At 35.1% G+C, this 12,352-nt stretch overlaps 1 protein-coding gene across 1 annotated transcript in view; it reads left to right on the plus strand.

The window, feature by feature from the left end:
* The first annotated feature begins 1,436 nt into the window (after nt 1-1,436).
* The window catches only part of LOC107040044, a 53,805-nt gene continuing 42,889 nt past the window's right edge, over nt 1,437-12,352 (plus strand). The window contains exon 1 of the mRNA XM_015259961.2: nt 1,437-1,837. The gene's annotated coding sequence lies outside the window, so the exon portion shown is untranslated. The remainder of the gene's footprint in view (nt 1,838-12,352) is intronic.

Below are 12,352 nucleotides of genomic sequence, written 5' to 3' on the forward strand. Positions count from 1 at the left end.
AATTTCCGGGGAGTTTTAGGTCCAAGACGTGCAATCGCGACATTATAAATTAATTGAAGGGAAATATGCAATGCCTTTTTTTTTAGAAAAAGGTTATTCTGGTTAAATTGTTCGGTTTAAATTTCCGGGGAGTTTTAGGTCCAAGAGGTGCAATCGCGATGTTAGGAATTAAATTGAAGAATTAAATAAATGACATTAAATTGATTATAACTAATAAATTAAATTAAATTGAATAATACACGCATTCCAATTGAAATGAGAAGAATCTCGAAATTTTAATTTTCATTGTGAGAGATAATTGAAGAAAAGTATGCAATGCCTCCTTTTTTAGAAAAATTATATGCTGTTTAGATTGTTTGGTTGAAATTTATGGAGGAGTTGCAGTTCTACTGGAATTTCAAAGAATTTTGTGATTAGGAATGCAGAATTTTATGGATAAAGCAATGAGAACTCAATTTCAGCTCAATTATTTCCTGGAAATTAGTAGAGATCAGGGGAATTTCGGTGAATATACTCTTGAATTTGCAATTAAGTCATGATTTAATTGAAAATTTAAATGAGTTAAAGAATTCTCATCTAGAAAATTTGGAATTTCGTTAAATTTTCAGTGAAAAATGAGATTTTATGATTTTTCTTCCTTAAATCGAATTCAATGTCAAATCTGAAAAATTTTGGTTGAAATTTCCGGAACACTTCTTGGAAATTCTGATCACATTTTAGTTCCACTGAAATTTTAAGGAATTTTCTCATTGAAAATTCATAATTTTATGGAACAATCAGTAGAAATCAGAAAAACTCCAGTAAATCCATTCTTGAATTTTGAATTAATTGAAAAATAATCATAATTAGGCACTGAATATTCAAGATTTCATTTAAAATTCAAATAAGTAGAGCAATCCTCATCTAAAAAATATGAAATTTCATTAAATTTTCAGTGAAAACTCCAATTTCATGTCTTTTTCGCCCTTAAATCGCACCCCCAAAAAAAAAATACTCATTTGAATTGAATAGCCTTCATTTGAAATAAATTAAATAAATTGCCAAATGAATTAAATTAAATAAATCCTCCATTAGATTCAAATAAATAATTCATTCCACCCTAATAAACTTTACTTAATTCAAATAAACAAGTTTTCTGCGTGCATCTAAATTTCAATATTCTCCTAACACTTTCCAAAAACCTGCCCAAATCGCATCTAAACCCGGATTCAATTGCTGAACCCTGAGCGACAGATGCTGAACACAAGCCAAAATATTTCGCTGAAAATAAAGCTAAAGGAATAATCCTAAAGGGAGCAGCGAAGGAAAAAAGGTAGTGGGGAAGCCACCTTTCTCGTATTCCTCATTGGAATGGTAAAGGAGAGGAGTCCACCGGTGACGTCACTGGTTCACTCACGAGTGCGACTAGGCCTCTCACTTCGTCGGTGGCACTCGACTCGGGCGGTTCACGGTGCCCCTTCGCATGCCAATTGAAACAAAAAATTAAAAAAAAACAGCGATTATAACAAAAACAGAAATATCGAGAAAAAGAGAAAGGTCTCCCGCGATTACCTTTAGTTTTTATCACAGTGCCCGTACGCTTTACATTAATCTCGGTTTAACAGTTCATTTATTTGTAAACAAAGAGTTAAGGAGTGCTTCATTATTTACTGTGAAAGGTGAAATGAGAGCTGCAACACGTGAATACTGTTGTGTGCACACTAAACGTGATTATGCTCAATCATAAATGAGATTAAATTGAATGGAAATTATTTTAACACTGGAGTGATGAAAATTGAATTGTTGGAGTGAGTGAAATTCTGGATACCACAGATGGATTAGATATTCTCTTTTGAAGGTGAGTACGACGCGCTCAGTATTTTTTTTTTATTATGGAAAATTCAGTCGCTTACGCAATTTTGAGAAGGAGAATAATTTTCGTAGAGTGAATTTTTATGGGGTGGGAGAAAAGGTGACTGAAATTAGAGTTGAGTGATGATTTTCTTAATGTACATTAAACTTTTATTCCCTGAACCACTTAGGCTCTCATGTTACGTTTGCAAGGGGTAACACCAGTGGGGATTACGAAAACGTTGGCTATTCTGCATTTTAGCCTGCGGGAGCTTTCATTTCCTCAATTTCGGGGCGTCGTATGATCATGTTTAGTCTATGTGCAGTCATTTGAGTTTGATGAGGAGGAGAAATCGGGAATTTCAAGTAAAAAATCGTGATTTTTTTAAAAATCGCGCATTCGCTCGAAATTTTTGTGTATTTTGTTCTTGAAAAATCTGTTGAATTCTGGAGTATTCAATGGAATTGCAATTGTTAGGTCCACATGATAATGAAAATTGGTAAATAATTTTGAAAATTCAAGCAACAATTTCCCTGAATTTCCAATTTGAATGAGAGATTCAGTGAACGATTTGATCTTAAATTGAATTCAAATTCCCATTTTTTTTAATTTAATTTTTTTTTTAATTTGTAGTTTTTAAAAAATGTCTAACTGTGTTGAAAAATATAAACATAACTTGAATTTTGAAGATTAAAATGTACACAAAAATATTCTACATGTTTATTTTTGATAATTAATTGTTGATGATAATTATTGATAATTAATTTCAAAGTAAAAAAAATTACACGGAATCCTAGGAGAAAATGAACTTCTCGAAGTTGGAAAAAAAATTAAAGTCTTGAAAAAATTTCGAACAATCAGAAAAAATTAATAAAATATCTATTCTACCTTTTGTAATAAATAATTTGTTTTTGCATGGCCAAAATGGCGTGTTATAAAAATAATTGAAGAATAATTTTTTGGGCTTTCGGGCTTTTGAATTAATTTTTCCTCGTTAGACTCAACGACTCAACTGGAGTTTATTCATACGACTTTAAAGAGCCCAGAGCATGAATGTCGATGATGTCGCAACGATCCGAAAAGTACGTGATTAGGAAAGAACTGAAAATAGTTGAGAAAGAAACTTACAGCTGGGAGTTTACAGTTTTTATGGATTCGATATTAGGGAAATTTAAATAGCCTAATAGATACCCATACACAGAGGAATGTCCCTTACGGACATTTTCGAAATTCCAGTTTATGTAATTAAATCAGAATGGACCAGGCTGATCGTCCGCGGTGTTCCGATGCGTTGATTGTCTTCTTTTATCGTTCCATTTAAAAGGATTTAAAAGGATTCTTAATCGGGCGATAGGTTCCAGACGGAATATTTATGTGAGAGAATTGGTCATTTGATTTTGAATAAATTGACTCTTCGTCGCGAGAGGAATGACAATATTTTCCAATTTTGAAAGTAACGTGACGCTCCGTTCATCAATAATTCCAGTTGAAATTTCATGGGAGTTTAATGTCTATCGAATATCATATTTCATGCACTGGAACGTATAATTTTTCGGCAGAGCTAATTTCTTCTCAAATAAGTTTTGCTTCAACCAAAAAAATCAAGTTGAAAATTACACTGTTAGATATTTTTTGGAATTTCATGGAAAATATGATAATTCTCATGAGAGAGACATTGAATCGGATTTAGCGGAAAATGATAATGAAATTTCCAGTTTTAGGTAAAATTAGAAGAAATTCATGAATCCAAAATTCAATTGGATTTTGAAGAATTCATGATATTTTATTTTCAGCGGGAGTGAGATGAAAATTTCACAACTCCATTGAATTTTCAATGGAACATGAATATTTAGAAATAAAATGACAAAAATTTTCCTGAATTTTCCTCATTTTTCTGAATTTTCACAGAATAATTTAACTGAAAAATCAAGTATTTTATTGAATTCCAGATCATTTGAACAGAAAATCAATGGAATATTTGATTTTTCAAAGACAAAATTGCCCGAAATTACAATGGAAATTAAACACTATAAAAATTTCCAGGATTTAGCACGTAAAATTCAGACGAAAATTTTAAACAATACCAAATAAACCGAATAAAATTAAAAATCAGAAAAAATCTAGGGCCAACCATTTGAACTAAAATTCTTGTCCCAAAGCTAGCTATTGTTCCAAAAAATTGTTACTATCGCTGATAAAACGACTCTGCCAACTTATCCGTATCCCTCTGAACGTAGAATTAACGAATCAAAAATTTCATCGTTCTCCTCCACTAGGACCTCCGCCGGTTCCTAGGAAGCGGAAAAAACGGATTTTGGAGTGTGTTCCGGTCCACCAGATTTTCCAATTACAATGCTCACCTTGCGAATAGTACCGTGGCGGTGTTTCACGGCTGATCACCTCACCCCGCCGGCCCATTCCCCGGAAAATTCACTCCGCGATCTCGTCTCAACTACTTATCTCCCCTGGCAACCTAAATACCACAAATTCATCTTACAAATTGTTATTTGCATACACACGTATCCATGACCGTGAATTGCAAGTGTGGAATAAGAGATATGTATGAATACATGCGGATGCTAAGTGAAGTTTGTACTGGGGGCATTGAGGAAGCAGGTGGCCGCCTTTCCTCGGCCACGGAGCATTTATCCCGCGCGTTCCATTAAATATTTCCTCGGCTGCTTCTAACGGTCCACCTAAAATCTAATTTCCATGGAGCATCTGTTTGTCTTGTATTTTTTTTATCCATTGGGGCATTACGGGTGCATCGATTGGGGGATTTAGCGATTTGGAATTCAAACCGTCTTGGAATTGTAGGAAATTTACATTTAATCGTTCGAACGAACGCACTTTGAGGATAAGTTTTTGGAATATATATTGAAGTTTAGTTTTAAAGATGAATTTAATCAAGTTTAGAAGGAGAATTTATATTCAGGAGGAATTGTGAAGTCCGAAGAATATTTTATTGAAAAGAATAATTAATTTTAATTAATAACTAATTTGCAATAGTTGATTATAATTAAATAAAAATGAGGATGAATACTCATTATCTTTTTCAACTTGAACAGAAAGTTTTTCTTCAATCAAAAGCACCTCATCTCACTACAGAATTTTTCTTACTCGAGAGAAACTCGAGGTCGAGTGTCTCTTATCATCGTGCAATTGGCGAAAAAATAAACAGGTCGATGAATTTTCCCTCGGTATGAAATATGATTATCCATATCTATCGATTGCCAGGGGGCGTGCCGAGGCATTACCCCAGAAGACAAAAATATCGAGACGGATTGTTCACGATTCCACGGTTACACTTGACTTCTTCATTATTATACACTCCAGGCTTATACCGGAATTATTGGAACGTAACGTCACTGAGATCGCTGGAGCGACAAATGATTTTTCAATATTTTCACACATTTTTCACATATTTTTCTTCTATTGCATGTCATTTATCGTTTCATGTTATTTTGAGTGGGGAATTGCGTAGTTATTTTGCACATCATTTTTATCTATCATGTACAATTCATTGTTTATTTCATTTTGTTAAATTGAATAAGATTTATTTTCAACTAATTTTGTCAGATTTTCAACTTAGTTGAATGTTATCATCATTATTATTCTTATTATCCCTTTCTCCTGTACAACCAATCCAATAACGATTATTGCTATCGCCTTCATCTTCGAACTCGATCAAAAGGACATCAAAAAAAAATTTTTAAGCCATCATTCAATCAATTCAGAATATTTTTTCAGTTACCCTGGGGCAACCGATTTTCGAAAAAAAATCGAAAATTAAAAAACTAATCGATGAATTAAATTTTAATTAATGGGGATCGATAGGGCTCAACAATACCTACATTTGAAAAAAAAAAGATTCAATTCCATCCATTCAAAAACTCACTTCGAGTCGATATAACGCAAAAAAATTCAAAACTTAATTTTGAACAATAACAAAGCTTCCATTTGCTAGCAAAAATATCATTTAAATCGCAGATTGCATATCCCTGATTAATTAATATTTCCAAACTTCCACATGCAACAAAGGAAATAACGTCCGGATAATTTTCATCACCAGTATTAGTCACCTCGCAAATGGGGTTTACCTGCGCGTTGCAGCAGTTATATTCAGAAATTATGGACTTTGTGTGATGTTTATTCTGCATCACCAGCGATGATCCCCCCAATGATGAAAAACATGAAAAGCCGATAAATCGATCGTGGAGTGATGTCAACGATCAATGTTGCAAAGCCAGTTTCGTTGCATAAGGCTCCAATCCTCGATTTTTCTTGGCTATAACGAGCCATAAATAAGCCACCAAGCTGATTAATTAATGATCGTGTCTGGCCTCGAGGACTAAATTGAATACTCACGTGTCATCACATAAGCGTTCAAAGGCCAAGAGACAATCTTCAAAAAATTATATTTCTATCAATCTTTTGAGTCTGTAGAAAAAGTCACTGGAGATTCTCATGAATAAAATGTGAAATTTGAAAGGAGATACTTCCAATATTGTCCCGACAGTTGTTCATTGAAAAAAAAATTCTGAAACAAGTTTTGTTTGATGTAAAAAAAATCAGAAGTGAATGAAAAATTTTTATCGCAAAAATAAACTCATCAGACCTGCAACTGTAATTTTAAAAAATATCTCCCGTTCTCCACCACTCGCCTGGAGAATTAAATTCGACTCTAATTCCCTTACGATTAAATATTTTCTTCAAACGAAAGTTAAGAAATTGGATTATCGTTAATTCCCTCATCTTTCTCCTCCCAATCACATTATTACAATCAAATGCATTCAACCAGCGAAATCGTGATATATATCGTTGTATTGCGTGCACCAAAGTGGGCGAAAGTGGTTCCACGATGGGTTTGAAAACCGCATGGAAAATTGAAGTGAATATTCAGTGAAAATATTGTGACAATCATGTGGAAAAAAATCCTTTCACAGGTTAAATACTTTAGTTGAATTTTCCAGAAAAAGACGTCGAGTTCAATTTAAGGGGAAAAAGTCAATGGAATTTCAAATTTCTCTGAAAATTCGGGTGAAGTCCCATTTTTTTAGCGGCAGGAAGATTGAAATTCTACAATTTACATGAATTTTTACGTGAAAATGATTATTCGCTGCCCAATTCCCGTGAATTTCCAGGAAATTGTGAAGGAATTCCCTGAAAATTCTGAGTAATTTGGAGTTCAAGTAGAGATTCCTCGGAATTTTCTTCATTTTTCATTAATTTTCCTCATAATTCAACTGGAATTTACAGTTCTCACGGATTTCTCGATGAAATTATGAATTTTCAATGCGAAAATTCGGTGAAACTTCAGTGGAAATGTTGCTTGCAACGTCCGATCATTTTTCTCTATGTCTCTGGTTTTGGTTCGTATCGTGTCCCGAGGGAGGGGAGAAACCGCAGAATTACCGGTGTAAACACGATAGGAAGAGTCTTTAAAATAAATTTAAAAAAAAACGGGGAAAAAAATTGTGAAACTCGACTTATCGACCGCAGGTCCCCATAGGCTTCCTGTGCACTCGTCTTTCCTGTGGGTACCTACGCCTCTTAAGTGCTGAGGGTAATGTAATATTATTTACTGTCGAGACGGGGCGAGACGGGCTCATTTTATCAGCTCGAAAAAAGACAATCGGTTGTACAGAAGAAAGGGATAATAAGAATAATGATGATGATAACATTCAACTAAGTTGAAAATCTGACAAAATTAGTTGAAAAGAAATCTTACTCAATTTAATAAAATGAAATAAATAATGAATTATACATGATAGAATATATGGCTAATCTATTAGCAAAAATAACTATACTATGTGTAATACAAGAGCAATTTTCCACTTGTTTCACATTAAAACTGACGTAGTAAACTCATCAGCACGATAAATAAAGGCCCTCGTCATTTCGAAATCAAATTATTCTAAAAATTCTCTTTTTCCCCTTTTTCCGGGTGAATGTGAGCTTCAAACACCGTAAAAAAGGAGATTAATAATCCCAACAAGGTGAGAGAAGGCCAAGGCGTTAAAAGTACTAAAACCATTTCCTCCCGAACGGAAAAGTCAGGAGCATGAGAAGCTTCAAACAATCGTGAAAGCAACGCAAGACTCCAGGAATATCGCGTATTGTCTCGTAGAAAGTAAACATTCGCGCCTTGTATACCCACCCGGAATAAATCTCATTCCCCCGGAATCAAGCGGCTAAACCGAGTGAAAAGAGTAAAAATGAAATTGAGATACGTCGGAGACGAAACAGAAAAATTAACAAAAAAAAAAGAGAATGATTTCTTTTTTTCTCCTCTCACAATTCTCCAGCTCCTTTGTAGTCGCTCCGTTTCTTTTGTGTGTAACCTCTTTGTGCGTGTCAGGGTTATACCGGAGAACCTCTCCCGCTCTCCTGTCTCGTGTCGCGAAACCAGTTTGTTGTTTTTTTTTTAGAGCCAACAATTGCCTCGAAATTTTCGAGCACTTCGTGACCCTGTCATTACGATCGAACGAGAATTAATGACAGTGAATGAGTCAAGAGCCCCGGGCTGAAAGAAATTTAGCTGAGATACTTTTTTTTACTGTTAGTTTTCTTCAACAGACAAACAAGGTAATTTAGCGAATCCTGTTGGGGAATTATTTTGTTTGCTCGATAAACATTTTCTTGAATATTATAAGCTTCTTTGCGTTGGTGGATTCCCGATGAATAAATTCAAATAAAACTGGTATTTATTCGGGAATAGTTGTTTAACGGGTAAACGCTGTGACAACTCTGATTTAATTTAATTTCAATTCCCGCGAAATTCAATGTAAAAAATTGGAAAAAGCCATTGCCTCCGGCCGGTAAATTCCCGGCTCTTTAAAAAAAGTTCTTCGGCATTTTCTCTCGTAAGCACTCGCTTCCGCGTCAGAAGTACCAAAATTAAATTACGACATTTCGCTTACTGAATTTATAAACCTGAGGTAATCGTCGCTATTAAATCCTCGGAGAGATATTTCATTAAATTCCGTAATTCGTCTTCCTCAATCCTCCCAGGTTCTGCTAATTCATCTTCCTTAATAATTCCTAATCCCAGCAATAATTCAAAAATTATGAAACATGAAATGGTTTCATATCTCTCGGTGACACGTCTTGACCATTAAAATCCCTCGGGGTCTATACTTTCAGTGTTGATAGTAGTACGTGCAGCGCTGCAGCGAGACCGGGTCTCGTACCTTGGATTGCTGGCGCAGTATGAAGCAGGAAGCGCGGAGTGATTCCGCGAAACCAGTAAAACATTTTGCTTAAGCGTCGGAGATGGAGGAGGAAGGGGCTCTGAAGACCCTGACTATTGAAAACGCGATAGGAATTCTCGGAGACGGAAACCTGCAAAATTTTTGAAAATAAAACTAATGACCGTCAAAATTCCGCAAAAATACTCTTCAATGATCTATGTATACTGCGAATTTGATCATTTTCTTTCATTTGAAAACCTGGCGAGATACAAAATTTTGAAGTCTTTGCGCTTGGAGAGAAGATAAATTTCCAAGATTAAGTCCATTCTGGTCACAATCTTTTCATTTTCAAATTGATGACAATTATCAGTGTGAGAAGTCATTCCACGTGAGAGTATTTGGTGGAGTGGAACAGCTTAACTTGAGGGAAATTAACCAACTTGATAGAAGGAAATTTAATATCTTTCACAAAAATTAAATTTTTGTCGTGATCATCAGAAATATCCCTAGAAGAATTCCAACTGTTGACAGCAAAAAATATAATCTATTGCACGACAATCATTTGATCTGAGAGAACTCCATAGGTTTATACCACAGAAAGAATACATTGACGAGGAAAGAATATTTTTTTCCCAAAAAAAAATTGTCCCCTCGAAATTATTTAGTTTTGCCAATAACACAGTTGTCTGCAAGAAAATTGTACACGGGAAGAAATATTCAATAAAAATTACCAGAAAAAAGACGTAAAAATTACGTTTCGAAACGTAATCTGGGAGCGAAGTAAAATTCCCTGTAGAACGATTGTATTTACCCGAAAGACATATAAATGTCTCACGAGAACAATCACTACTACGAAAATTATCATGTTTTGGTGGAAGCTTTCTTCTTGTCCTCAAGTAAATTGATTGGACACGACAAAAGATCTCTTCAGGACAACATAATTTTTCGGCAGAACTAATTTGGTCTCTCAGGATTATCGAACACCTGTACCGAACACCTCAGGTGTTCGGTACCTTCAGAAAATGTTTCAGTGGAATTGAAAGGAAGTGGACTTTGCGCAAGTCGAAACCCAGTAACCTTTAGTTCGCCCCGATGCACCAAGTGGCTTCGCATACCTTTGGGCTCTCCTAACCCTACGGTAATGTATTGCACACTGACAGTGTGCCAGCCTCTCGGTAATAATAGGTGAGCAAGGAGTACTCGCCTCCATCTTAAGGTCACTTGCTCCTCTCCTCTCTCTTGCTTGCAAAGTTTGAACCAGTCACGCGGCATTCGATGTTTTCGTACTTTTCGTAATTTCGAGCTGCTCCTGTTCATCTCTCCAAGCAGCTGAAAGTTGAGTTCATTGATTGGAGGCTTATCGACCGTTTCCTGGGGCGAGATTCTCCCAATTGTTGCACGTCAGATGGCTTGTTCACAATCACAGAATTGAGCTGATGGGAATGACACTTCTTCTTCATTATTCCCTAATGATCATTCTAGAGTCGACATGTGGTCAACGGAAAAGTTAGGCTCATTACAGAACATAACTTTCTTCTTCAATTATCACACGGAGGGAAAAGATGAATAAAAATTATCTGACGTGGAGGCACTGCAAAAAATAATTTAATACCCCTTAAGGATATCCAAGTGTCTTTTGTAATTTTCTATCGTCAAATTTGTCAATTAAATTGCATAAGAAAAATTTGAAGAAAACCATGAATATTCAGCGCCATTATAATTAATACATTTTGTTCAAAATTATTATTTTTTCAATCATTAGTTGTTTATGAATAAATAATTGACAGAGCTTAACCCTTCGAAATTTTTTTTTAGGCGTTAATTTGATTTCTGGTAAAATTCTGAATATGAATAAATTTGTTACGATTCAGAACAGATGATTTTTACGACGGAAAGTTGATTGTTTATAAATTATTTATGGAAAATGCTCATAATTTTAAAAAATTGCAAATTTTCAATTATTTCGTCAATGTTTTTCCAAAAGTAAACTTTCTAGTTTTTTTTTTAGGTTTTTAAACTGGTTTTTAACGGTTGAATGTTGAGATTCGAATTCAGACCTGCAAATTTTAATAATAAAATCATTGTAAAATTTCCGGGAACTCGGGGTCAAAGGGGGCTCAAATGAAAGCTCTGATACTCGAAAATAAAATTAGAAAAGCATTTACGAATAATCTAGGCCAATTTAATATATTGTTCGAATGTAAGATTTATATTTTATGTAACTTTTATATATAAATCAGACCAATTCCATACATAAAACCTATAATTTTCAGAATATATATTTATCGGTATGGATTTCACTGGAGAAAAAATAGCCAAAGTACTTGTATATCCTTGAGAAGTCATTGTCGAGAGAATGTGAAAGATGTCAAAAAGGAGTCGCAGAACAATGGAAATGATGAATATCGAGTGGCCCAGTTTGCCCAGAGCATTCGGCCATTTGTTCTCCTATTGACACACTTAACGCCATGGCGTAACATTATCAGGGGCTCTCATCCGCACTGACCGCTTTTTTGTCTCTCAATCCGGACATTCCAGGTGGGCAAGCAGAGGCGGCCGATGCTTGGGCAGTTGAGACGCCTCAATCGGCTAACGGTTGCATGTCTCCCCTGTCTCTTTCTCTTTACTCTTCATAAACATTTAAATATTCATTCAACGTGAAAAAACGGCGTTATTCGGAGTGAAATGAATAACTTGAAATAAGTGACAATTTGGGGAATTCTGGTTATGTCTTTTTTACGGGAATTGGCTGTTTTCGAGGAACATTTTCCATCGGGTGCGGTATTGATGCAATTTTTCCGGTCAGATTCGACATTCGACACTGCAAAAAGCACTACGACCGATGAAAATCACATGTCCCAATTTATCAGCTGTTAAATTTTCGTCGTCGACTCGAAAGTCGACGTTCCCCCGGGAAAAACGGAAAATCTGACCCTTTGAAAATCTGAAAAAAAAAACTTTTTCTGTTTTCACTTTTTCCACATACTTTTGAGAGTTCTGAATAGCCCGTCGCTTAAATAGTTGGAATCAACGTTCACCCGGCTAAAAAATTCAATTTTGACGAAAGTCGACTTTTCCCCTGAAAAAATCCAAGATCTGACCCTTTGGCTCAGGGTGAAAATTTTTTTTTTCAGTTTTCACTTTTTCCACATACTTTTGAGAGTTCTGAATAGCCCGTCGCTTAAATAGTTGGAATCAACGTTCACCCGGCTAAAAAATTCGATTTTGGCGAAAGTCGACTTTCCCCCGGGAAAAACGGAAAATCTGACACTTTTAAAATCTGAAAAAAAAAACTTTTTCAGTTTTCACTTTTTCCACATACTTTTGA

The sequence above is a fragment of the Diachasma alloeum genome, unplaced genomic scaffold (assembly GCF_001412515.2).
Source record: "Diachasma alloeum isolate Michigan unplaced genomic scaffold, Dall2.0 Dall_scaffold_00315, whole genome shotgun sequence".
Taxonomy (NCBI): domain Eukaryota; kingdom Metazoa; phylum Arthropoda; class Insecta; order Hymenoptera; family Braconidae; genus Diachasma; species Diachasma alloeum.